Source organism: Ptiloglossa arizonensis, chromosome 3, assembly GCF_051014685.1.
Source record: "Ptiloglossa arizonensis isolate GNS036 chromosome 3, iyPtiAriz1_principal, whole genome shotgun sequence".
NCBI lineage: Eukaryota > Metazoa > Arthropoda > Insecta > Hymenoptera > Colletidae > Ptiloglossa > Ptiloglossa arizonensis.
Genome location: NC_135050.1, coordinates 1,812,947 through 1,838,662, shown reverse-complemented (window position 1 = coordinate 1,838,662; position 25,716 = coordinate 1,812,947). Strand labels below are relative to the sequence as shown.

Below are 25,716 nucleotides of genomic sequence, written 5' to 3'. Positions count from 1 at the left end.
AAGCGCTACGATACAAATTGTAGGTGCATAAGATTTTAGGACTACAGACCGGAATTGCAATCATAATAAATGGAACCAACAACAAATGGAACCGGATATAGACACGGATTGGTAACGTTCGTACGTATTTGTCGAATGGAAAGCTGCGCCTCGCCATTTTTTTTTTAAATACAAATTCACGGTTAGGTCAGGGGACGGGGTGTGGCCCCACCCCGGTGACGGAAGTACCGCCAGGAAGATCAAACTTTCAATATTTAATATTTTCATTTCGGCCGTTCTTTTTAAACGCGACGTCACGTTTCTGGATACTGATTATTCTTTCTACAATTGTCTCAAATTTGCACCTGGTGGCAGGATCTTGACTTTTCTCGGTTTTTGCAATTGGCTTTCCTCTAATCCCGCATTCTCCGAAATATTTTACTATCCAACTCGCTGAAAACAAAATACAGAACGAATCTCTCCGAAGAGAACAGTTCACGTTCGTGTGCCCTTCGTTTTCGTCAAGTACTTTCGACTGTAAACTCTCCGACGTTGTTATCCCCTTTTACAATTTAGACGCTTCGTTCGAAACTGTGCTAGTTCGAATTTTCAAAAGCTTCGAGGTACAGCGTCTCGAAACAAACGAGGGCCGAAGCACTCGAAATTCTCCAAAACTCTATTCCTCGTTAGAGTAAAAATTTGGTAAATTTTAGAAACAGTGAAATTTAAAAATTTCTAAACGTTAGATATTTGGTATGGAAATTAAAATTACTTTCTTTGGTATATAACAATTGCGTTCTTTGCGAATTTCTTTTACAAGGAGGTTCCGAGGTGTGAAGGGGACTCTTTGATAGGATTTTGCAGAGTGATAAATGTTAAGAAATTAAAACTAACGATGCCTGGTTTTGAAAGAAATCGGTTTATACTTTATTGAATATTCGACATTGAACCTATTACCTCTGTTTATTCCACGAACAGTAAATTTGTTTATTAAGTGCAAATGTGGCGTGGTTAGTAAGGTGTGGATCCTTAGTAAGAATTTGTTTCTGTTGCAGGTTCGAATCCTGTTGATAAAATTTTACAAGATATTATCTTTTCTCCCTTTTTATTTTTGTTTCAGATTTTGATACGTTTAATTGTATTCTTTTGCTAACTTTTAAGAAACTTTGCAAAACGTTTATCGTTTTGAGAAGACCTTAGAGCTACGCCGTATTTTGTTGTTATTTTTTAAAAGAAGACACCATCTCTCGTATCGAACTCGTTTTATTCGTGCTTATATACGGTGTTCCAGAACATATGGGAACAATTTCGATGCACTGGAATAAGAAAAAAGATTTCTATAAATATATGTCCGACATGAACTTGTTTCCAAATTACAGCTACTACTGTATTATAGTTAATGTTCCAGTTATACGACTATCTTTGTAGAAATTGTTCGAAATGACCACCTTTCCTTGAATGCAGCCTTCTGAACGTCCAAGTATAGATATTTGTTCAAAAGTATCAGGTATTGTTTGATTTCATTAGCAATTATCTTGGATACACAGTCGGAATACCTAAACTGGTATGTTTTTAAATTTTGTATCAATAACCGCGAACCTGAGTACTCTTTTCGTAATTCCTACTAATAAATCTATGCTTTACTAACTATGTCGAATTTACATCTGTTAAACAAACTCATTGTTCGCGAAATAAACAGAGATAATAATTTCAGTGTCGCATATCTACGTAATAAATCCACTCCTGTTAGCTCAATAAGTTTTGTCGTTCGATAAGAAATGGATCTATTTGGTTTATCGTTTTATTTTTCTGAAGACGGTACTACTATTTGATGAACATGTGTGAAGTTTCGTGTATTGTAGATATAATAGGTTCCTCGATAAGTTTTCTCGTTCGATAAGAAACGGGGCTATTAGGTTCGTCGTTTTATCCTTCTAAAGATGGTACTACAGTTTGATGAACATGTGTGAAGTTTCGTGCAGATCCGTCGACTCGTTCGTATATTTACAGTTGTTCAAAGTTGAAGTGCCGTAGAATTTTGTTTACAATGGAAAAAACTTATCGAAGAACCTACTACAGAGAGAAATCTATTTTCATACCACTTAATACAATCTCTGTACGTCTTAATATAATCAAATACCATCGAAAAGAAATGTAACTACGATCGGTGAAAAGAGACGACGGTTCGTTGAAAAATAAAAGTGTGTGGCGGCGCTACCCACGCTTGCCACCAGAGGGAAACTCACCACCAACCGTTTCCCGCAAGTTCCCGTACCTGCTCCGATCGCTATATATACGATCCCATACCGATCTTCCAATGTCCCGGCGTATAAGGCAGGGCCTGTTAGGATGCCTTACTGACGAGTCCACTAGCAGGCCCGGGATGAAACGCTTCTCTCCCTTCTCCTATTTTCCGTTCTCCCTTCCTCTAACATACTTCAAAAATCGCGCCGCCAAAAGTGTAATTTCCGAGCGTGGTAGCCCGCGTATGGACGTATTTACTATAGGAATTACACGAAAGACGAAACAGTTCCCGAGGATGTTATATCTCCCCGAGAAGGACGAGGTGAAAAAATGCTGGATATAAATTTCGCGGCCGTTTCGAGGACACTCCACGGAATGCTGTGTAATGGCGCGGGAAGTGGGGCGTGTAATGCGCGATATATTTCTGGTCGGGAAACTTTTCGGACGGGCGAAAGTTTATCCGGCAATCCAAGTGACAGATATTATCCACGTGGGCGAAGGAGGATTGAAATTGGTGGGAATGTCGGCCCGAGTCCCGTAAAATTTCTCTTACTCGCGCCGCGCGGCATGGAATTTCGCGTAATTTTCCACGGCTAATGGGAAAATTACTCGACCAGGATAACTCGATGAATCCGTAATACGTGTACCTTTACGGGGCGATATTCCCCAGCTCGTCGAACATTAGCATTGCATCGTGGGGAAATCGAACTTTCGATAACCGATAAGTGAACCGTCGTTCCGCTTCGCGAAAGTTTACCGGCTTCGATATCGAACCCCGTTGTACGAATCCTGTAACGATTGATCGAAACGGGCCGAACGTGGAACCTCGATTACACAAAAGGAGGAAAATTTCGTGCACATCGTGTTACGCTCGTATGAACACTTGTTCCCATTATTGGCCGTGGCAACGTGCACGCATCGCTCGACGATTATTAGTTCCCGTGTACGAGGTGAGGGAGAAATTCGAGAGGGGTGGTTCGCGTAAAAGTGAATGAACAAAATATGTGGATTAATATACGCTTTGTCCGTTTCGTTAGAATTAATTAGAAGGTAGAAAGATTGACGGAAGATCGTTAATACTTATCCACCATTGTGTGCGTTGATTTATGCTTCGTTAATCGTCCACCGAGTATATTAATAGAGTGGAACTTTCTTTGTACGAGTTAATTGGGGGTAAAAGTGTTCGCATAACAGAATTTTTATACAATTGATCAACATGTGGTTAGTACTCGAGTTTATTCAATAATCGAGTCAAAATAAATTTATAACGAATGCAATTTGTTTGTAGGTAACTTTGTATATAGAATATTATATAAAAAAGAAACGGTATTGTAGATCAGATTTACGAGTTCTTAAATTCTTTTGGCACGAGTTTCTAAATTCTTTCTTTTTATTGTACGAATGTTCGTAGAATAGAATTTTCACATAACAGAGCATTCAAATTGTAGAAGGTTCACTGTGAATGAAGTTCTACTGTAAATAAAGGTGAGCAGTTGTTGGCTGTTGACAAGACGATTTGAGCTGTTTTGGATTTCTTTTCGAGATGTCAAAGAGACACGATGTTTTATCCCTTGTTCGCTAATTTGTATAGTGTTGTACGAATGTTCGTATAATAGAATTTTCACATAACAAAATGTTCGTATAATAGAATTTTCACATAACAAAATGTTCGTATAATAGAATTTTCACATAACAAAATGTTCGTATAATAGAATTTTCACATATCCGAACATTCACATTGTAGAAGGTTCACTGTGAATGAAGTTCTACTGTAAATAAAGATGATCAGCTGTTGGCTGTTGACAAGACGACTTGAGCTGTTTTGAATTTCTTTTCGAGATGTCAAAGAGACACGATGTTTTATCCCTTGTTCGCTAATTTATGTCGTGCCGTAGCTGGCATAACGCACGTCCTGTGGTTACAATACCACGCTGCGCAATGGTTCAAAATCAGTAAGAAATTCGATAACTTTAATATGGAAGCATTAATTTACATCATTTTGCTGAAAACAAAATGGTAAATCCACTTTGTCGAATACATATTTCAAATAATTTTCGTATTCACGTTAGTATTCAGGAGATATCGAATTTATTTATTGCCAATTAGTAGTCAGAATTCATAAAATAATAAATATTCAATAGAAACAAAATAGCGGATCAAAAATTAAATCATAGTTTGAATTAATCAATCGAGAGTTTTAAGAGGTTTCGGTGGACTAAGGAAACGCTGAAACTAGTTGTTAATTCCGAGAAAAAATGTATTCGTTTGTTAATTAGTTAAATAAATAATAACAGTTAGAAAATTAAATAAATGTGTAACAGTGTGGCTCATCGTACATACTATTGAATTGTGACAATTGTTAGAACAAATAATCTGTGGCGGCGCTACCCACGCTTGCCTCCGATCGGTATATATATATATATACATTATTATTGTTTTATTGTTATATATATTATATTATTATTGTCACAATTCAATAGTATGTATGATGAGCCACACTGTTACACATTTAGTTAATTTTCCAACTGTTATTATTTATTTAACTAATTAACAAACGAATACTTTTTTTTTATATATATATATATATATATATACGATCCCTTACCGATCTCTCAATGTCCTGACGTATAAGACAGGGCCTGCTAGGATGCCTTACTGACGAGTTCACCAGCAGGTCCGGGATGAAAAACGCCTTTCCTTCCTTTTCCCTCGCTTTCCATTTCTTTACCTTCGCACTTCAAATCTAAGCGCCCCGAAAATCCTATCACCAAACCCGCAAGTATACGCAGCTGGAACCTTGTTATATTCTTAGTTATATTCTCCAAGGTTCATTGAACTTAGTTATATTCTCTACAGTTCATTGAACAATCAGAATCAAGTCCGACATTGACGCTCGCTGTCGCAAAAGAGTTACACACTGATTAAAGTCGATTAAAAATTCACTTTTGTAAAATTCGTGTTCTACTGAAAACAATAATAAGATTGTTGATTCAACGTACGTTACATATTTCCTTTTGTTTATTACAACCTTTCCTTATTAAATTTTGTCAGTTACTTGTAATCTTAATATTATGTCTCTTGATAAAAGTAGTATCTACTTTATATTCCAAATTCAACATTGTATTTTCCGCATAAATTTAAGATATTTTTCGAAAATTTTTATGGGTTTTGATTCGTTAACTATCCTACTATGAAATACTATTAAAAGAACTGTTTCCTTTGCGGTGAAAAAATTGAAATTTTTTCCGCTTTTGAACCACTGTGCGTCGCTGTCAGGGTTTATAAACACCGAAGCAAGTAGAATTAACGAGCAATGGACGGACACGGTAATCAAGAAACGAAACAGTTCGATCTGTACGGTATTTGTACATTTAGGAATCGAAAAATAAAGGGAGTAATAGAGAGATGCACGGTATGGGTAGATATACGATAATCTGTTAAATATATTATCAAGCGGACAGTGATTGATTATGCGCAAACAATTGAATCGAAAATGTGGAATGAAATGTTTTGGACAATTTTTGAGATATCTTTCGCGTTATTTCTATTTGCGTTAGTGTTTCTAAAATTGATAATGGTACTATATTTTCCCTTCTTTATCGATCTGTACTCATTTTCGAGTATTTACGACCGATTGAAATGGATAATACCATGCCACTACTGTTAACGTACTAATATCAGTAGAAATCACAAGCAAAGGTCAGACACGATCGTCAAAACTCAAACGCACGTGTAGCTAATGAACATTCTAAATCGATTATTCAAATTGAAATTAAGAAACGTTGATTGTTCTTCGTAAAACGAACATACAGAATAATTTACGCGATTTTTACTTGCTCTAAAATATTAAAAGTAAAGAATCGTTAATTTGCCCTGTAATTCGGTACATTACTTCTAAATGATTTTCTAAAAAACGAAGTCTCGTACGAATAAATGTTATTCTATGTTTTTGGTTTGTTTTTGCACGAAGAATCATCCTCTTATTCGTCTAACGTGTATTACAAATTTTTCTGTATTGTACAAAAATTTAATAATTTTCTTTCGGCACCTTTCGAAGCTACAGGTGAGAAACTAGTAAAACGCGTTAATAAAAACTTGCAGAGAAATTGTTATTCGAGTATCACGATTATGTAAGAAGATCTGACGGAAAAGTTACGCAGTTATCGCACGATGCAGAACGAGAGATACGGAAGGAAGTTGCGAATCGAAATGGGTGGAACATACATACAGATTAAAGTGCCATAAATCTGACACTGGAAACGTTTGGAAGGAGACGAATCCTGCCGTTATCGGAGAATAAGTTCAACTTGGAATAACTGTATCCGTCAGAGATCCAGGAGATTTCGCGTTGACTAATGTACGAACGAAAGAATTTAACAATTCCCACAACTTCGTAAATATCTCTTGTAGGACGATTCGAAGTTATTTCCGAAAGATATAATAAATTGACATCTTTAAAAATTCGAGAACAGTAATACAAATGTTACTTTAAATTCAAGAAGTAGGATGTCAAGAAAGGAAATTGTACAATACTTTATGGAATACAATAAACGTATTGTTACAATAGAACTCCCTCTGTAAATTGTAAATACAAAATTGGTAATCGTTACACGTTAACGAATTTCTCGTTACGTTATCGATCATGTCACGATATACAGCGAATCAAAAAAGTATTAGCACACTATATTACGAGGAAATTCTCTTAACCTACGAGTCCGATTTTAATGAAAGTTTGCGTGCACATAAAGTATACTGGGCTGCACATGATATAATTTTTTTGTTGACAAAGAATGTTTTCGAAAGGATAAAATTAAGACTCGAAAATTCAACATTTTTTCATCGCTTTAATACAATTCTTTTGGTGGACTTTTTTCACAGTTGAACGATAGAACACTAAAAACTGAATATTTTTTGTAAAAAAAGTTTGAGTGCCACTTTCTTTTCGATTTTTCAAATACAATTTCGTAACAGTGTGAAACAGAGTATGAAAAGTGTTCAGCTCTTAGTGCCCTATCATTCTGTTGCAAAAAAGTTCCAAGAAAAGTTGCATTAAAAGAAAATAAAAAAAAAAAAAACATTAAAACCTTCGAAACTTGATTTCCTTCTTAAAGAAATTCCTAGAGGACAACAAAAATTTCTCTATGTATGGACTATTATACTCTACAAGAATTTCCTTATAACACAGCGTGGAAATACTTTTTCAAGTCACTGTACATCTTCGTTTCGTGTGCCTGCGTAAAATTTTTCCAAACACGTTTATCCGTAAATGCAGTCACTGTTCTCCGATCCTGTAACGTCCATACGTTCTCAACAAATACACTAAACTGTCCGAAGAAAAACCTAACGAGCGAGAAATAATCTATTGTGTCGTAAATGTTCAACAAGAGGCAATCTCTCGCTTCCTCTATATTACGTCTCTTTGACGAAACGAGAAAATTTATTTCTCGCAACGCTACGTATCTAAAAGCGAATCACTTTTGAAACAGTGTGCCGCGAGGGAACGGAACGGAATGTTACGTTAAAGCTCTTCCGTTTCCGTCGCGTTCGGTTCTTTTTTGGTCCTCTTTACGAGCTTCCGTCGCTTTAATCCTTTCGTCCACGACTCGGTGACGAGGCCGTGTCGGATGGTTTAACAACGTCAAATTACAGAGACGTCGAAGGCCCCGTTCGAACGACAATTACAGGCTTTCGGGCGTCGGGCGTCGGGCGTCGGGCGTCGGGCGTCGGGCGTCGGGCGTCGGGCGTGAGCGCGTCGACAATTTCTGACTCCTTCGACGCGACCGTACCGTAAAACTCGCCGAGCTGAGCAAAATTACAAACGTGCCGCTCTCGACGACCCGCTCGAAGTTTGCCATGTGTTTGTTCTGTCGCTCGTACATTCCGGGGCTTTTGTTTACTCGCCATGTTAAATCCGTTTGCGATAAACTGCTGAACAAATACGAGCAACGGGGAAACAGAAATAAAGGCCAGGGAGCGGTGATTCCTGAGCGAAGGAGACGCTATGCACCGAAACTCTCCAGGAAGTTTCTCTCTCTCTCTCTCTCTCTCTCTCTCTCTCTCTCTGTTTCTCTGTCTCTCTGTCTCTCTTGCTCTTTCTTTCTTTCTGCGGGAGATTTCAACGAAAGTACGATTGTTCAGCTGAGATGAAATTCCCCGTTCCGTCTTTCTCAAAGATTTCGTACAGCTGGGAGCTGGAAAAATGACTTCTGGATTAAGGAAGACGTAGGACGGCGTACAAAGGGGACGTGGACAATGTTGAGTAATTTTTGCTGGGTCGCAGACCTTTGAAGGTTTGACCAATATGATTTGAAATTTCTATCAGAGGACTACTCGACGTTTGGAGACTGCTATATGGGATAGCAACAATTGGTACGAGACACACGCTTCATCTTGTATGTATAGTTGGGAGTTGGAAAGATGACTCGTGGATTAAGAAAGACGTATTGTAGTACCACGTACAAAGGGGACAAGGATAATGTTGAATAATTTTTTCTGGGTCGCAGACCTTCGATGGTTTGACCAATATGATTTGAAATTTCTATCAGAGGACTACTCGACGTTTGGTGACTGCTATATGGGATAGCAACAATTGGTACGAGACACACGTTTCATCTTGTATGTATAGTTGGGAGCTGGAAAGATTACTCGTGGATTAAAAGGGTACGAAATAGTATCGCGTACGAAAAGTACATGGACAACGTGGAGTAATTTTTACAATACGACTTGCAATTTTTACCATAGGTCAACTCGGTGTTACACGGGATCGTAGCGATTGGTACGAGATACACACCTACTTGATCGTGTATGTATAGTTGGGTTCTGAAGCACTTCGTGAGTTCTATATGAGTTCTGAAGCACTTTGTGAGTGCTGTAGAAATTCTACTATTCGATCCGAGTTTTTGATGATGAATTCTGTCAGATATTGAATCGAGGTAAAAGATACATTCCTGGGAATGAACAATCGCTATATTCGGTGTGTTCTACCTAGTAGTAGTGGAAATCTTACGAATCGATTGTAGTATGTTTATCGAATAGTGGTGAAAATCTTGGGAACCGATTGACTCGCGTATGCGGGAGTATGACGCGTTTCGATAGTAATTATTTACGAATAAGGAGGATTACTGATTTTCGCTTCTAGAAACTAGGTATTGTTCTGAGATTCTTCTTTCATCTTTATCGACTATTACGATCGCTTCTTGATCGGGGCTGCAGCACACGAGATGCACAGCTGAAAAGGAAATTCTTATTTCGTGCAACAATGTGCAAGATAAATTATAAAATGCGTTTATTATACGCTTTTGCTACGGAATAATATTTCTTTCTTCCATTGTTTGCCTTCTTTATACGTTTCCAATTATTTGTCGCACAGGGGCATTCAAAGGCAGTCACTGAAAGGAACTCTTGCCGGTTATTCAGAAATTGTATTTCCTTCTACTCTTTAGCGAACGTCGCTCCGTTGAGTTTTTACGGACTTCTGGATGCAGTTTGCATATTTAAGGGAAACATCCAGAATTTCTTGTGACTTCCAGTCAACGGTCTCCTTTGTCCTGTCGCGGCGAGTGTATACAGGGTGTCTCGCCACAAACAGGATACCTAATTATTTCTTTACTTTCGACGTTTCGGAGATAATTCATACGATTTTATAAATTGAATACGGCAAAACAAAATATTCTTTTTCTCGTAAAGTTATCTCTTCTCAATTTTTAAGGCCATCGACATTTTTACACACGAAAAACATATATGTGCATTTTTTTCTGGAATATTCTACCGAATGTAACCTCTTCGGGGACGAATTACTCAAACTGATATCGATCGACGACATCTCTCGATCTTCGACGATGTTATACACAATTACGAAACTTATTTGGTAATTTAGAAATTAATTTGTTACAATATTTACAAGTATATAAAAACTGAACCGTAGATGTCAGTATCCCGAAGAGAATAATACGAATTTCGTTGCAAAGTAATAGCTTCAGGGTCATACTATATGCACAGTTGAATGCAAAGTAACATCTTTCATAGGAAGCGAACGAACCGTACAAAAGGATTATGGAAACATTTTTGTTTCGTCATTACGAACCTCTTTTGGAATCGTTAAAAGTATTTTTCAAATGTTATCTCGCATCGTCAGAAATATAGATGCTAATTAGAGACTCTGTTTTTCGGGAAGACACCCTGTATAGAAATAGAACGCGCAACCGGCGAGAAGATTGCGCGCAAACGTTGCCTGGTTCCGGTTCGGCTCCATTAAGGCTTTCAACGTTTAATAGTAAATTCACGAGTTCCGCTCACCGACGGAAAGCCGCAGGACGAATGAGATTAGTTTCGACGCTTTTAATAGTTCGTAATTAAGAATTGTTTTCGGCTGGTTCCGTGGCTTTGAAGCCGAGTTTGTATGATCGCAACCACATTCATTATTCCACGGTTCCACTGGAGCTCTGTATCGCGATAGTAATCACGTCGAAACAGGAAGCTGAAAGCTGTAGAGCTTCACCGGCACCTAATATTTCGTTAAGCGACTGCGCCCGACTGCGATGCATCTCGCATACCAATTGCGAAATTCCTGTAACTCGAGGGACTTTTCCGGATTATCGATAAACGTGTTATTCAAGTCGGAAAATACCAGCGAAAAATTGACACTGAAAATTCTTTTAATTTCTCGTTCGATTGGGTAACAATTTCTGGCGATAAATATTAACGATAAAACGTTTCCATCGTTCCTCTACCGAGATGGAAGCAGAGCTGGTGAGAATCTGAAATACACCGACAGAAATACTGATAATTGAAATACTTCCACGAGGAAATATTATTTCGTAATATTACTTTTTCTAGTAACTGTTTTCGTGAGAAATAATTGTAAAAATATTATATCGTTATACTTTAACCATCTAAAATAGTTAATACAACATAATAATAGTTAATATAACCATTTAAAATAATTCGTCCGAGGCATAACTCGGAACATAAAAGAATTTGTATGCCTCGTCTATTTAAATACTTTCAATTCGAATCGTAGGAAAGTTTCAACTTTCATAATACATTTGCGATCGGGGTTAAAGATTTAGTCGAAACGTTCGTGCTTTATTTTAATTTACAACGTAGTGTCGTCGGAATGGCTCAGCTAATAATAATGTAAATTTTACATACCATAAAAGTGTACTGTGTTACAAACAACTCTGTTTGTAGAGAATCTTTGGAATATCTTTTGAAATGTGCGCAAAGAAATCTGTGCACGGAAAAGAACAAAGAAAAATACGAAGAATATTTCAATTCGGTGGAATTATTATCAAAGAAGATGATTAAGTTGTCGCTGGGGAAGTTCTAACAAATGTTACCAAAGTACCAGGTTTGTTCAACGATAGAGACGGGTGTATAATTACGAAATCGCGTTGAACGTTCTTGAATCGTTATCGAGGAAACGATAGAACGAAATTGTTGAAACGCGTGACGGTTTTCGAGATTGAATATTCAAGAAGCGGCGGTGCCAGAGAAAATGTGATTGGCGTACGCAAGTGGAATTGCAGTCCGGCAATCGGAATAAGTAGTATACCGGTCAAAATTCTGACCCGTCGACGTGTTTCATATTCATGTATGCTGACGAGACTCATGGCCGCAACTACTCTGGAATTTCTGATCGTAATCCAAACTAAGTTGCCACTATCCTAGATACGAACTGAGCGTTGGAACTTGGCCCCTTACCGGTTATAATTAATTACAGGGATTTCTACCGGGCTTAACACTTCACAAGATTGCAGATCAAAGCTACGCTATGTGGCTCAAGGACACAACTAGCGATTTCTATGATGCTGATCGATCTTTCAATAGATATTCGAATTAATATTATTATACATTCGGCAACTATGCTAAGTTGTTCAATAAGTTTTGTCGTCTTTTCCATTGTAAAAGAAATACTATGACACTTCAATTTTGAGTAACTGTAAATACACGAATCTGCACATATTCGACGAACTGTGGTACTATCTTTGGAAAAATAAAACGACGAAACTAATAACTCCATTTCTTAACGAACGACCAAAACTTATCGAGAAACTTATTACATATTGCTCAAGTTTGATTTCATCGAAGAAAATTTTGTTTAAAAGCTACGTGTTCTATTCCTTTCATTTTGAGTCAATTTTTCTTTAAAGTATCTAGAAATGCACTTCTGAAGAAATCACCGTGTTACAGGTTCGTAATTCCTTTGGAAAACATGTTCGGATGGTTAAGAACCATTCTTTTTCTTTAATATTGTTTGCACGGGGACGATCAATTATGAAATTTCCCTTGCTTGGTAATAAATTGTTCTCTTTTTCAGCAATAGAGGTTCGATCGCTTTTGCGCGTGTAAAGTAGGTATCGAATTATCGTGAGTGGTGTAATCTCCATTAGGCGATATTTGAACATTGTTCTTTAAATATTAATATCGATTTTCCGGTACAAATACGGTGGTAACGTTCAATTTATTAAAGAATATTTCATAAAATACGGTTCGAACAAGGAACCCTTTTAACTTTCCTTCTGTACGAGAGCTTCTCGCCTTCCGTTTCCTCTGTACATTTTACAATCTCCACGGATTCGTTTATCTTTTGTTTACTACCTAGTCGGTTCCTATCGCTTCGTCTAAATCGTCCCAGACGAAGCTACACGTATATTCCAAACGATGAACCAACGCAGTAACCGTCCAGCCATTAACAAGAAACTAGCTTACCTAGTGAACTGGAAGTTCACTATTTTCACAGTGTTCGTTAATAGCTACCTATTATCGACTTTATTACTGGTATTCCAACACCGATCGAAACGTAGGCAATAAAATCGAACGAAGGAAGCTACCCGATAAAGCCACCATTCTTTTCATACGTGACCCATAAAGTATAGATTAACTCGCAATCGATGGAAATTCGATTCCATTTTGCGGGGTAATTTTAATGGTCGCTTAAATCATTTACGATCTTGTGTATCTGTTTCTATTTTCAGCTTTCACACGGATAGTTAATATTGTCGAACAAGCGTTTTATTACCGAAAATACGGTCTGGTGAAGATTTTGTAAGATTGAACAAGCGATTTTACTACGCTCATAAAAGATACAACAAACAGGGAGGTTTCAATGTACGAATGAACCCGGAAATTGTTCTCAGATATGAAAAACGGGAATTGTAATTCCCATATTTGAATCTGAAGAAGACAATGATCATGAAAATAATATTTTACTTTCAAATAATTTAAAAAAAATTTTTTAAACTAACGAAGATCAATATGTTCGATTTTATGATATGAATTATAATGTTTCTGTTTGCAAAGATTTTTATGTCTCTGGATTATGTCTGTGAGGTATCGTATTAAAGTTTGTTATTTGTTTTATTATACTTAATTTTTATTTTTTCTGTTCTGTTTGCGTCTTAACGTGAATCAATGCGATCTTTAAGTACCTTTCTTGTATCATTGGAAAAGTAACCATTATGACGAAGTTGCTGCCTGGAAAATTAATGACACGTTTGGTGAAAATATTGTAAATGGACGTACAATTTGTTAGTGATATGAAAAGTTCAAAAATAGACACCGAAGAAAATTTACTAAATTCTTGAACTGTTTCTTCGCGGGAAAACGTTTTCCATTCAAGAGTCCGCCAAAAATGCTCTCGAAGCATTTATAAATTCTAGAAATTCAAAGTTCTACGAAAATGGAATTATAACGAAGCTCATGATAAAATGTGTAGAACGTAACAGTGATTACTCCAATTAATAAAGTTTAATATCAAATAACATATATCCGCTTAAAGTTTGTTTTAAAAATCGGACCTTTCGTATGTAACGATCTGATACAATTGGAGCGTGATGAATTTGCTTTAATAGATCCATGTGTACAATTTTCTTATTCTATACACAATGTGTTCTTAATTGCGTTAAGATCTGCGATGTAGGTGTGTCTAATCTTTTCGTTCTCCTTATACTTTATGGACTATATTCAGCCTGTGAAAAATATGGCTACTAAATCTCACGGCTTTATCTTTCGGCACTGTATTTTAAGTCTTCCAACGTTAAGGTTATTATTTCAAACCCTTGTCTTGTCGTATCTTGAATATAGTTCGCAAGTTTAAAATCTTTCGCAACATTACACTATAGATATGCTGGAGATTGTACGACAAAAGTTCACAACATACGTTCCTTTTAAACTTAATAGAAAATTATTAAACTTAATACAACGATAGTATTCTGAATCAACTTGGTATGTATACTTTCGAACAAAGGAAAACGGTTGCTGATCTAGCGTTGGTGTAGAAGTTCCTAAATAGTATTATCGATCGACTCGTTATATTCGGTCTATTCAAATTTTATACGCCAAAGAAATCGTTTAGGGTCAAGAAGCTTTTCTGTACTGTTCCTTATCGAACATCTTTACGTGCGAGTAATTGTATTAATAGACTATGTACATTGGCGAACGATTACTGCGACAATATTGACATTTTTCGTGGAAAGATATTATCCTTTAAAAGCTTTCTGTTGGCTGCATTACAGAAATAAGTTAAATACTAATTTTTCCTCTATTTTGCATTTGTATATTTGTTTCTATGTACTTTCATATTGGATATCGTACGACCTTTGTTCGTTAATGTAACATGATTTTGATAAACAAATAGGAACGAACTTTAATGGGACTTCAAAGTGAGATTAATACAACGAGGCTGATAATTTGAAAAAGTGACTTTCCTTCGGTTGTTCATTTACAAAATTTACAAAGGATGAATCAAGAAATCGAATGGCGCAACCATGCTTAAATTATCCTCAGTTTGACGAGTACTGAACGTAATATTTTGACAGAGATTGATTTTGCAATTGTAATTCGCGGCTTTGGAATCTCCAAATGACGAAAAATTCTTCCATTGAGGACTAAAAGTTAATTTTATAAAATGAAGAGTATTAAATTGATTGCGTGTGAGGAAAGCTTATTTTGATCATTTAATTGTGAGTATTATTATCATTAGATATTATTGTTAGAAATTCTTTCATAGGACTCGGAAAATATAATTGCCATCGTTGGGAGATTACCCAGATTTTGATTCGTCTCTGATAAGAAGGAACATTGAAAGTGATTGAAAGTATTTTGGGAAATGAGAATGCCCTTTTTTCGGTTAAGTATTTGAAACTACGAGATAAATTTTGTGGCGTTAACTAGTTGACTAGACTACTATAAAAACCACTCTTGAATAACAAGTCAGCGATATCAACCAGAAAGGTGATTTTTATTTCATTAACTCTCTGTAACATAAGCTGACCAATCGAGAACTCGGTAAAAAAGAACCTATAAAAATCGCTCGGAGAATATTACAAGATTTGTAAGTATGACGTATTTTTCTGAGGACATTTTGTAGTTCTGTAGCTCGGTTTGGCTATCGGTTAATTTATCGGTGCAAAAATGACTGAAAAATAATTCCTTTTTTTAATTTTACGAAAAATAGAATAAAATTCACGGAGCAGAAGGTTCAGTTGAAATAATCGATTAAGCGAACGAAGTGCGTTTCGTCGAATCCCTCTGTCAACGAGCACAACAGTTTTCAAGGATATCAAAGGTGCCAGGCTGTTATCGGTGCAACGTTGTATACACGTTTCGTAGCACCGACGTAACACTGGGAAATTCATTACTCGACGTCGAAGTCAGTTTACCACTGGGAAACAAATTCCAAGGACAAACAGAAATTACTCTGTGGCTGATTGTATCGCAGCCTCGGGGAACGACGATAACCCCGGTCAATACAGACGTATTTCCATCTCCGTGGAACGTACTTACAGACAGCTTTATATAGCATCGACGAAGAAAGGAAAACGGAGTAGTCGGTTTCCACGTTCGTAAGCACTCTCAAGTTTCTGTGTTACAAGCAGCTGTATTGACTCCCTTCGATTGCGGATAAATTCTCAACGAAGCAATAGCAATGTTTTGTTCTCGTACGAAGACATCGAATCGCGTGTGACTCGATAGTTGACGAGGCAAAAGTTAAAAGTCACTTGCAGGGCGATTTTTTAAGCCGTTCTACCACGTAATTGACACGGTAGAAAAAGCGATTTCACGTCAGAGGCATGTACGACGATTCCGGCCGATCTTTCAAACCGTTCATTTGCGTAATCGGTGCATAAAGATGCGAAAAGATGATCAGTTGACTGTTGTCCGCGCGACGAAGCTTTAAGCCGTTTACTCACATAATCGACACGATTTAAAGAGTAATTTCTTGTCAGTGGTCTGTACTTTGAATCTTTAAGCCGTTCTTCCACTCAATCGACGAGATCGAAAAAATTACTCAATAATCGCTTGTATGTCGAATTTTTAAGTTGTATTCTCATCTGATCGAGAAGATTGAAAAACTGATCTTTTGTCAGAGGTCTCTACTTTGAATCTTTAAGCCGTTCTTCCACTTAATCGACGAGATCGAAAAAATTACTCAATAATCGCTTGTATGTCGAATTTTTAAGTTGTATTCTCATCTGATCGAGAAGATTGAAAAACTGATCTTTTGTCAGAGTGTTCCTCATCTATCTGATAAGATTGAAAATCTCTTGTTAGTGGTCTTTACGTGGAACCTTTACGCTGTTCTTTTACCTAATTGATGCGATCAGAAATGTGATCAATTGACAATCACCTGTACGTCGAATCTTTAAGTCGTTTGAAAAATCGATCGATTAATAGTCGCTCGTACGTAGAATCTGTGCCTTTCTTCCGTACGAACGATGAGAACGAAAAAATTATCACACAATCGCTGACCTTCAAGAAACTGATCGGTCAGCAATTGGTCATGTCAGTTGCTTCACAGCAGTCGTCTAATACGCGATTCTTGGACACGATTTTTCTCGATCGAATCGTGGTCGCGTCGTTTGTCTGGAAGAATGGCTTAACTGTGATGGGATTTATCGAGGTCAGACTGAAAATTGCTAGCCAGATTTCTAAAACTTCTTGTCGCTATACGGCGTCAAAATGACGCTGGACGATTGTACAAAAAGCGACACGCGGAACACTTCAAATCTTTGTTAAAAGCAACGGAGTATTTAAATATTTCGTCATTTGCATTTATTGCAATCGTTAAAGTATCGTAGCGTAACGATACATTCAATAGTGTGGTATCGGATTTTTCGGGCCCACTTGGGCCTGCTTCGAGTGCAGAAAAACACATTGCGTACGAGCGGACCTGCGTTTGGATAAACATTTGGCGCCTGTCTGTTGCCAGATTTCTCGAAGGGCACGAACGACCCTACAGAGGGTCCTGCAAGTCGACCGGGCATGGAAGTGCATTAGAATGAAAGAGAATGAATGCGCATAGGTATATAGGGTGCGAGAGGAGCGTTTTGGAAACAGTATGAGTATGGGTATGGGTATGGGTATGAGTATGGGTATGGGTATGGGTATGAGTATGGGTATGAATATGAGTATGGGTAAACAGTTAAATGTTCTGCTTCATTTATTGCAGTACTTCCACTGAAATTAAGAGACGTAAGAACAGTAAGAGTATGGCCACGAGAGGAGACTGGTAAAGACGTAGTGACAGTATGAGTATGGCGACGAGAGGAGACTGGAAAAGACGTAGTGACAGTATGAGTACGGCTAGGAGAGGAGACTTGTAAAAGATACATAGTCGATCTATCTTTAGTGAAAAGAGAAACCTATTACCAATACCACGTCTAATACTGATAATACTGCAACTACAATAATAACACTATAACATATAATATATATACATACACCATCCATCACCAGCACACCCCACAGAACACCAATGGTAATATTAGGCGAATGAACAAACTGAACATGTCGTATTGAACCAAAAATTTATTAGGTTGTAATTAAAGTAAGTAATGCAATACATTGTAGGTTAAATTACCGAAGGAGGGGCAAAACCGAACACAGGTCGTGTAAAAGTAAACTGAAAACAAAGAAAAATTAAGATTTCCAGAAAATTAATTTTGAGAACTCGTCAGACACACGTGTAATTGTTTGTATATACGGTTAACGTACCTGTCCATTGCTTACTATTTCTACTTGTGTTAGTATCTACAAACACTGACGCTGATGCGTTATTATTTGTTTCCTGTCAATCTTATTATCTTCTATTTTCGTTGCAATTAGTAGGTTTGTCAGAGAAAATTCATTCGAGTAGCAATAATCGCTAATGGAAACTGACACGATGAATTTGAATTCAAATCGAGTTTCTCGAAAGTAAAGCTTTGGATGAAATAATGTTATTTTGTATTTTTCGCATAGTTTTAGACGAACAATCCCTGTATATTCTTTTTGCAGTTAAAGGGCAACAAGATAACCTATAGTACCAAAGATGTCCAAGGGTAAACATCGTAAGGTTTACGATGTCCAAGAACAAACATTATATGATCCGAGTGATCGTGGAAAATGGATCCTGACAGTTTTTCAAGCTTTTTATTCTAAAATGATAATTTGGAAGAGTTTGAAGTCACAAAGTCGTCCAAACTCGATGTTATCCAAGTTTCAATTTTTCGTAAAATAGAAGAGACTTCTTCGTGGTGTTTGTTCGAACGAAAACGTAAGAAAGGCTGTAAAGAAACTTATTTTCACTGTTAACAGAAAAATTCTCTACCTGGAAACATAAATGCAGGTGAAGAAAAAGTTAAATGTTCTGTTTCATTTATTGCAGTACTTCCACTGAAATTAAGCTCCAGGGACGAATGACACGACTGTCAAATTAATTCTTGTATTTTCCAAGTCGAATAACGCTTAAGGGGAGATACCACCCTGACAAGTAAAGAAAATCGAATTTTTTTTTCTTATTTTCTTAAAGTTTGAAGTGTGTAGAATGTTATGTCGAAAAGATGTTTCAAAATTCAAACATTTAGCGAAGTTGCAGCGATAAATACACATCCGATTTACTTCGAATTTTACTTCAAATAGAGTATTCTACAATGTGGCGTATGATATTTTAATATGATTATTTCATTTTTTAAAAACTTTTAAAAGTTTTAAACTTTACATTTTAGATAATAGTCTCTAGTTTATGAATCAACAAAATTTTTTTATTTCAAACCTCCCAGTTCTTGTCACCTCTGGCCAACAAACAATGTTTCACCAGAAGGGGTTCAGGGATTAGCGAATAACTTCGCCATTTTGTACGATCTTCACTTTCGCAAAATTGTAAAACGAAGTTGATAGTTATACTTATATTCTCTGAAATAGACTACATTTTTCATTTAATAACTATTTGGAAAATAAATTCGCAAAATTTACCCACTTTTTGACGTTTCGGAGAGGTGTTCCCCCTTAAAGAGTCGGTCAATTCTAATCAATTAAATGCAAGTTTTGGTCCATACTGTTAAACTACGTTGAAAGAACGCGTGTGTTCTAACATTACTTTCGAAATAAAAACGGCGCGCTCGGCCGCGAGTTTGTCCATAGAGATAACTACTGCCAGAGGAAAAAATTAATGCGACCATTTCTATTCATGCCTTTCGTACGTGTCTGTCGCGCGAGAGGTGCATTTAATAAGAATGCAAATGCAGCTAAGATAATGCAAGACAAACATCGTTTCTATTTGCGCGAGGGAAGCCTCTGACGTGAACGTGTTTCTCCGATTCAATTTGACGAGAAGCTTGAAGCTGATGTACGCGACAACGAAACTACGTTTTATCTCGCAACCATACGGGAATTATGTCGCAGACCGCTCCATTGCACTATCAGCAATTTCTCTTTTAACGTTCTCAACTATGTCCCACGATATAAAATTTGAATATTCCAGCCACTGGAGTGGTACGATAATAAACTAAAAAAGTGGTCAGAGGCATACCGATGCGTTTGTTTCGCGAAGAAAATTTTAAAGAAGATTTTAAGAATTTAAAAGAAATTTTTTCGCGTAAAACTCACCCTCTATCGGAACAGATGGTTTTCAGTAGAAAGATGGTTCGCTCTAAATTGCTGATGGACTTATCGATATAACCGATCCAGCAACCTGTTGCCTTGGAAACGACTATACGTATCTGAGAATGACTTCTACGTAAGAGTCAACTGTTCAATAACTGGAGAAAGGTTTCAATTAATTTAAACTCAAGCATCTGGTCAACACCATAAGACGATTATTCGCTTGGTTTAAACCATCTGTTCGCATTAGAAATTTTTTTAAATTGTACTCGGAAGAAGAAACGCACCAAAGACACGTCTCTATCGATTCAAGATCTTTCGTGAGTGCATTTGATGCAGCTGAGATAAATGCATTATCTTTTATCCAGATGCAAATACTTTTTATTGAGACGATTTAATGGTACGTTAGCAATGTCACCACCTAACGCGTAAATATTAATTATCGATTTCGGAAATATTAAATTTCTTTTGCTTTTTTTCGTGTCTTTTCTCGTTTGCTTTAGTCGATCGTAATCCTCTGTCACACGTGTGTCTAAGAGCGTTGTAACACGATAGTTCCTTTTTGTTTGTACTATAGTGCAATCGGTTAAATAGTACACCGAGTCCGAAATCATTTCCACGGTCTGATATATAATACTAGACGACATTTTTCTTCGTCGTATCTGTTCCTTCTGTTTTTCTTTTTTTAATTAATTTTTTTCGAAGCTCGCGGTGAATAGAGGTTTCTCGTTCATTTGTTTTATGAACATCGCGGCAAAGATATCTTCCAAGGATCGTCCAGGTGTAACGTCGGGCGTTTCGTGCACTAAGCGATGTTCACTTGGTGTACTCGTGGCGCAATTCGTGGTTTATGAGCAGAATACACGATGAAAATAAAGTAAAGGCCGTGAAACAGCCGCGGGGAAATGTCGAAACATAATTCTTGATGGCCGCGAGGTGGCTTTCCGGTAAATATTTTCCGCCCTTGCGAATTGTTTACCCGAACAAAAGTGTCGGAACTCAGTGTTTCTTCTAAATTGACTCTCTCGTGTAAAACTCAATTTTGTTTTTAACCGCGAGCGATCCGTGCTTACCTCCATAAAATTATTGTTTTCCTCTAAAAAATTAAAGTTGGCTTTGACGTAAGAAAATGTTCCCAGAATCTCGCTCCGGGTGTTTTGATTCGCGATATAATGTCTAAATTGGATTTTTATTACATTCCCTTGTTTTCCGGATATAACGAGTAAACCGGTGGATACATTCTCCGATAATACAGTATCATTGCGATAAATGTGAAACCGAGGTGTGCGATAAATGTGAAAAGTTTATCCCCATTACTAGAGGGGATTCCCGTGTTAAATCTAGGTTAGGTTACACGAACGCTATTAAACTACTCTTTTTGTTATTAGAGTTTGTCAGTGTAAATGTTATTGTTGTAATTTAGATCATATTTTCTTATTCATTAAACGATAAATGAGAAAGAAACGACGTTTCACTGATTCCGAATCAAGTGTGATTGCGTCGTATGATTGCGATAAGTACGAATAGAAGTTTGGTCTCATTTTAACCAGGAAGTTCTTAAAAATACACTGATAAAAGTTTTATGAAAAAAAAAGTAAAAAATATGATTATATTAATATTATAAATGATCAAATGGCTTTTAAACTTCGACGACTGTCACGTCGCTCAGTTCTTCCTTCTCTTTCGCTACTTGCCCTTTTCTATGGGCTTTCACACTTACCGAGACTTTCACACTTACCGAGAAAATACTACATTACGATTTTGCACGAGCACTCTCTCTTTTGTTCTCGAACAACGGCACTCGAAAAGTTTTCGCGTTTCGATCACCATCGTCGTCGCGAACTCTGAAATTCGAATTAATCCGCGAAAAGAATCCTGAGCACCGAAAATAAATCTGTGGTTTCAGTGAAGAATAAACGCGAGGTGCTCTCGAGAACGTCTCTCGCGACATTTCGGCGACTCGATTTGTGTTTCGCGAAAAGTACGAGAGAGTTCAAACGAAATAAGTCTAGCGTTCGATTATTGGCTTCTCTGGTCGGTCGATTCAAGACCAATGATTGCTTTCCCAGCGTGTGAACACGTACTTGCAACGGGTGAGACATTGATTCCTCGTACGATGCGATGAATCGGGCGCTATGCTCTTCTATTGTTCGTCTTACGTCGTGGTCGCGATAAATCCAACGATTCCGAGGGTTGATAGAATAACCAGCCGAGTGATTTTCGTATTCCAGGAAGCCGCTGTTCTTATTCGATACAAAATGATGGATGTTCACTGTCCGTGGAACGCCACACGGGGTATCGAGCGATAGGAAGGCCGGTATTGGGGTTGAAACGTGGGGAGATCGAGCGGAGGGAAAAACAAAAGTGCGAGAGGTAGACCAAAGGGAAAGAAAATATAGTTAGTCCGAGGCAGGGAGACCGAGATGATGGTGTACACATGTGAACGAACACGAGAGAAGGGAGAGGCGAGTGAGATAGAAATAGGAAAACCCAGTGGAAAGAAACAACAGGCGGCGATGAAATAAGAAGTCGCAGGGAGGAACGGAACAAAATAAGTAGAAATAAATTCGAATGTTTTTAGTTCGATCGAGCATCGTTTTATGGAACGTTTTTCATCGTGTAGTTTTGGTCTTCGATAAAATAAAATCATTCGTAAAGAGTATCGAGAAATGTGTGTTAGATATGCGTAGTGATTCAAAAATACGTATCGACAGTTTTGGAGGGAAATCTGTAGATTCAGGTGGGTATAACATTTCCTATGAATGTACGTTCTGTATACCTTGGTTTTCGAGTTATAAACGATCGAATGTTCAAAGTTTCCCCTTTGTTCTGTAACATTTTTGTTTCGAGGCTGTTTAAAATTTATCGTGTATTCAACGGAAGTTAACACTACACTGAATCGAGAAATTGGTCTCAAGTGTACTTAACGACTACTTCGATTCTACAAAACACTGCATCAACCGAAAGTAATATCGGCCAATTATCCTGAATTGTCATTTAGGACACGTGTGCTTAGCGATACTTTCCCCACCACCTTCAACCGAAAACTATATAGTGGGTGTCCCAATCATCACTGGTCGATTTACTTTTTGAATAAAACTCGAACGGTTTAAGCAATCATAATATTTTTTTTTTAATTAAAAGTACAAACTTGGGAGTTAATAATGGAACAACGCTTTCGATGCGTTGGTAATTGTTCAACCTGTCGTGGATTTTTCGAGTCCCATATGCGACGATTTTGTTTGTTCGCGTAGCCACCGAGGTAAAAATGTGTCTCGTCGCTGAGGATAATTTTGTCGAAAAAATCATCATCGTTTTTCTTCCGCAGCACCCAATTAACGACCGTACAACGTTGGAAATGGTCCAATGGTTTGAGTTCTTGGCATAATTGAATCTTATTCTACGTGACATTTTGAAGAAGATTATTGCAGTTATCTAACTTCATTTCACGTATTCGTATGTTTGATAAGTGAGTGAAAGTTTACAAAAAACATGTAAAGGTCGATAAATTTGAGAAAAATAGTTATGAAAAATATAAAACGAAATACAAAAGTTTACCACGGTGAATTAATTTTTACTAATAGACGAATTCAGCTTAATGCGTCAGTGTGTGTGTTTTATAATTTTATACGATCATGAACAAATTATTCCAAATAGACATCCTTACGTTACGTTGCATTCCGTAATACCGTCTGGAAATAATTTCATCTCAGTTTCTTTATTCGTATCGAGAAAGTCCGAAACACTATGGTCGAAAAAATCGTATAAAATAATACTCGGGAATACCGAAAACGTTTCAATTTACTCCAAGTATTTTTAAGAACGGTAGGAAGATTGAAGATAGGAGGAGAAAGACATAAAGGAGACAGAATGGGGCGGAATAGAGGGGGATGAAAAGGCGATAGCGACTGTTGTTCAACCGGGGCTCGGTGAACCTTGAATGATATTATGCTCCAAACTAACCAGAAATCGATAACTCTTCGGTCTTATGTTTTTCTTTCGGTACGTATTTTATGGGGCTGCGCTGAATCAGCGATAGGGAATATGTGGTCGTGTAGGTTCGAAAATGTGCGCCATAACTGTTCGAACACCTTTCGGACGTTGTTGCTGACAATTCATATCGTAGTTTTAACGACTTTATTTTCGAGATACGTTGTTCTCGGTGCCAGTGATTTTTAACTATACTAAAAAGTGCTATTCAATACTTAATAAGATGGAAAACCGTTGAATATTTCATTAACGCTTGTTTTTCTCGCGATTAAACGAGCACAGCTATTATTGATTTTCATTATCGGTAATGACGTTTTATATTTATCTAGAATAAACAATATGCGTCACGCGAATAGTGCGAGCAATATGTAAAATGTTTTTAGAACATTTTTAGCGTCGGTGCGATTAATATAGTTAAATGGAGCGCGGTGGTTTTCAGTATTATGTTATAATTATTATTGTTAACTCTAGGAGGTAATATTACGTTCATTATTTTATGAAGTATAAAGATATACAACTAATATTGATATTACACGGCAATATTACATTTTATCAGTTTTATCTAGAGTTCAATCACTTGAACTTGATTTTGCCCGATAAATTGCGACGACTCGATCTATCGACAAAGGTAATAAAAAAAAATGTTATATAAAATTTGGCCATGAATGCTTTCTTTTTTACAAAATTATAGGTAAATATTGAACGCATGAAAATATTTTTGGATAATGAAAGCATGCAACTACGCTGTCCAGATAAACACAATAATTGACCTTCTGTGTGCTGTGATGGAAAATGCGTTGTTACATATTTCATGCGTACAATATTTGTTTGTAACTTTATGACAAAGCGTTTATTGCCGAACTTCGTATAAAATATTTTTCGTAACCTATAGATTAAGTCTTTGCACTTTGTTGGGAAAAAATTGGGAAACCCTGTGTAAATGGTCCAATAGTATTGCCATATATACAAACACATTAAAAATACCGTTGCGTCATAGAGTTATTAACAAAAGGAATAAAAACTCTATTGAAACGTATAAAATAATATCACTCGCGTAAATTAATATTATATTTTAATAAGTATAAAATTTATAGAAATATTAACATTTTTCGTTCGAAAATATTTCCCCCAATTACGTTTGTATACATTTTTTAATACGTTTTTAATATATTGTCCATCAAAATTATATTTGACCTCTGTTACCGAGAAACATTCTTACGAAGAAATAAATTTTTGTTATCAACAATTGTTCATAATTTCCTTAGTGTGCTAATTCAAAATAATACCTGGATTTCGACAAATCTACAGATAATTACTGAAATAAAAAATTATTATTATAACCGATGTGCAGGATTAGTGTGTTAACTTGTTTGCGTGAGTATTTGAGTCCCTTGAGAAGACTAGAGTAACAATTTCCAATCAATATATTTCTATGATTACTATTCCACGATGACGTACTTCGAAATATTTTATAATTTCCTGTTTCACGATTCAAATTTTGTAATGTTCTTAAATCGTCGTTTCTTAAACACCGCTATCCAGTGAAATAAATGATCGATGAATTTAGAAAACAGGTAGCGTTTACCTATATTTGAACAATTTTCCTTCTCTATGAAAAAAAAAGGAAAGATATACAAATCG

The 25,716-nt window shown here is 36.8% G+C and overlaps 1 protein-coding gene and 1 long non-coding RNA gene across 4 annotated transcripts in view; one reads left to right on the top strand and one right to left on the bottom strand.

Annotated features, from left to right (window-relative positions):
- Positions 1–25,716, bottom strand: part of LOC143144078 (uncharacterized) — a 301,809-nt gene that overhangs the window by 87,507 nt on the left and 188,586 nt on the right. The window lies entirely within an intron of this gene.
- On the top strand, positions 16,067–19,203 carry LOC143144469 (uncharacterized). Of its 3 annotated transcripts, XR_012991424.1 has the most exons (5): positions 16,067–17,527; positions 17,675–17,983; positions 18,076–18,122; positions 18,502–18,760; positions 18,872–19,203. It is a non-coding gene; the product is annotated as an uncharacterized LOC143144469 (long non-coding RNA). The 3 variants fall into 3 exon arrangements; XR_012991423.1 differs by having other exon boundaries at positions 18,076–18,760; XR_012991422.1 differs by having other exon boundaries at positions 17,675–18,760.